This window comes from Choloepus didactylus, chromosome 9 (assembly GCF_015220235.1).
Source record: "Choloepus didactylus isolate mChoDid1 chromosome 9, mChoDid1.pri, whole genome shotgun sequence".
Lineage (NCBI taxonomy): Eukaryota > Metazoa > Chordata > Mammalia > Pilosa > Megalonychidae > Choloepus > Choloepus didactylus.
Window position 1 is genome coordinate 1357620 of NC_051315.1, and position 2888 is coordinate 1360507.

The 2888-nt window shown below is 53.8% G+C and overlaps 1 pseudogene; it reads right to left on the minus strand.

Annotated features, from left to right (window-relative positions):
* Positions 1 to 225: 225 nt before the first annotated feature.
* Positions 226 to 1915, minus strand: LOC119544528 (annotated as a pseudogene).
* Positions 1916 to 2888: the final 973 nt, after the last annotated feature.

The window sequence follows — 2888 nt, forward strand, 5'->3', positions numbered from 1 at the left end:
TTCAATTAATGCTTTTTGAAAAGTAGGTTAAGAACTGAGGGTTGGCCTTCATAAGTGGGGCAGAGCCATCAGAGGGGCTGCTTTCTTCCAGAAGCTTCACTGCCACATGTCGTGGCAGGAAGCTGGACCTCATCACAGCCAATCACAAGCACATAATGCCATCCAAATCAAGTGATCTGAGGAGGATCTCAGTTTCCCAGAATAACAGACCTGCAGCACTGAGACCTATTCTTGCACTTCCTCAATTGCTTCTGGTGGAGGGAGCAGAGAGGCCGATGGTATGACTGTACTGGTTCCTTGAGAGATTCGGTCTTGCTCTGTGTTTGTAGACAGGGAGGCTACAGCAACTGGCTGCAGCAGAATGGTTGTCATGCCTGTAGTGACTGTCAGGCTGTGGCCAGAGCTCTTGAGGGTAAGATCTGATGTGGGAAGGAGTGGCTTTAGAATGCTGACAAGGCACAAAGCAGAACCGCTTTTAGGAATAAAATTCACCTTGTCCTTGTCAGGACAGTAAAAGGCTGGGATTTCATGAAGTTGTTTTGGTGAGCATTCCTCAAAGACTTTGACTCTTTCACAGCCCTCAGGAGGTTCCCTTTTGAACATATAACTGTTGTTAGGTTTTGGTGAGGTTGCATATTTGGACAAAGGAGAGTTGTTCCCATTCTCTTTATCCCTGGGATCAAGAAGCAGGTCATCAGCTGAACAAGGGCTCTCCTTACTGCCTTCATTGGAGATAGTGAGGAACGATGTGGGAGACACAGACTGGGGGCGGCTGCTGTTGTTGCTTCCCCTGTCTGCCCCACCAGGTGTCTGTGTGTCAGTGCTGAGTGTGCTGTTACTTCTCTGTACATGGAGGGGGGGTGGTGCACGGTGGCCATCTGGAATATCCTGTGGTATAAGTTGCCCTTCTTTTACTCCAGTCTCTTTAATTATTATTTCAATTTCCTGATTCAATCCTTCCACACTATTCCAGAATCGGGAGCCTGTTGACTTGGTAATAGGAATTACTGGAATAAGGGCACTCTTTGGAACAGGAGCCTGACACTGGTTAATAGCTGCATGGTTGCCATGCAACGGAGACTGTCTTTCTTTATCTGGATGATGCCGACTGCTGTGTTTACTTCTCTGCAACTGCTGACGGAATTTTGCTAACTCTTTAAGTTGATCTGTACTGCCCCAGGATGCTGAACGTTTGTGAGACCCTTTCTTTTTCTCAGAGTATTCTTCGGCCCGTGCACTCTCTGTGCAGCTTTGTCCCTCATGCTAGGTGCAGCTTGCCCATGATTATCACGAGGCCAATGACCTGCAAGGTGTGGAGCAGCAAGTGTATCCAGGGAGGAAGTGCGGCGGATAATACTGGAAGCACTTGACGAAGGTGGTCGTGTTTTGTCACCTGCTTTGCAAACTAGGGCGCTGGGGCTCCTCCTCTCCGGAGAGCTTCCGCTCTGTTCCGGGCACCTCCTCCTGCGGCGGGAGAGGGCTGGGGGCCGGGCCACAGGTGGGTGGGCAACGACGAAGGTGGCGACCCGGTGCCCAGCAGCGGCGGCGGCTGCGGCCAGGGGGTTACTCCCGCGAGTCCTGGCTACGGCGCTGCGCGTGGGGCCGGTGCCCTGTGAGGACTTCGCGGACGCGCCCGTCTGCGTGGCCACCGTGGGGCTTGTGCTGCGCGAGGCGGTGCGCGGGCCCCCACCGCCGCCTGAAGGGCCTGAGGCGCCACCACAGCAGCCGCCGTTGTTGTTGCCACTGCCCTTGCTCGGCGCGGGGCTGCCATGTTGCTGCTGCTGCTTCAGCTGGAGCGGAACCGTGGCCCTCAGGGGCTGCAGGCGGCTCCCGGCTCCCCCGGTGTGGCTCTCCCGCCGCTCCCGAGGGAACCGGCTGGCGTGGGGGACCCACTGCGCCTCCTCCGCTGGCACATAGACCCCCCTCCCTGGTGACTGGGCGAGACGGGAGTTTTGTTGTTGAGGTGTTGCAGGGGGAGAATTCTCGAGTTGTTGAGGTGTTGCAGGGGGAGAATTCTCGAGGACGAGGGCCAGAGGGAAGGCGCCCACGACGGGGTGGTGAAGCCGGAATTCAGGGTGCTGGGGGCGCTGGGGCAGCAATGAGGTGGTGCAGCAATCGCCGCCGCCGCAGCTCCTCATCAACAATAGTGTCTCCTCTGTTTTGTTGTTAATGTATCCTCAGTGCCTAGAGACGTTCCTGGACAAAGTAGATGTTCAGTAAATACTCATTGTCTGAATGAGAGCGGGTCCAGCAGTGAGTCAGATGAGGAGACAGAGAAATGGAGGTAGAAAGTGTAGAACTTGTGCAAGAAATTTGACTAAGGAGACAGAAAAATGGGGTGAGGGCAGTCAGAGAGGACTAGATAGAGGGGTTTTGGTTGCAGGTTGTTTAAGGGCAGCTTTGAGAGAGCTCAAAAGCCAATGAGCTGGCAGGGAAAAGTTGAAAGGAAGAAGTTTAAATTGGGAGAGAGAAAGGACAGGCATTAGGGTGCTGTTTCTGAGAACATGGAGGGGAGAGGATTCCAGCTTGAGTGAAAGCCTGGGCATGGGGTGCACAGAGCTGGAAGGTTCATTGCTCCAGATAAGGGGAATAATGGGTTTCTCTCCAGTTGCTCTTATGTTCTCTGCAGAGTAGGAGAAGAGGTCAGCCATCAGGAGGAAGGTAGAGGGAGTTCAGAGACCTGAGACATATGGTTTGCACAGTCACAGAAGAGAGCAAAGTGATCCCCTGGCAGAGGGGAGGCCCCTGGGAGCTCGGCTCTCTCAGGCCACCTGCCCATATGCACTGATGTGTCTGGTCCCTTCAGACTTTGCTGAAGATGAAAAGACAGTAGCTCTGGAGCCTCTGACAAACTGTTCAAATCACAAGCTTCTATGTATGATGTGAGA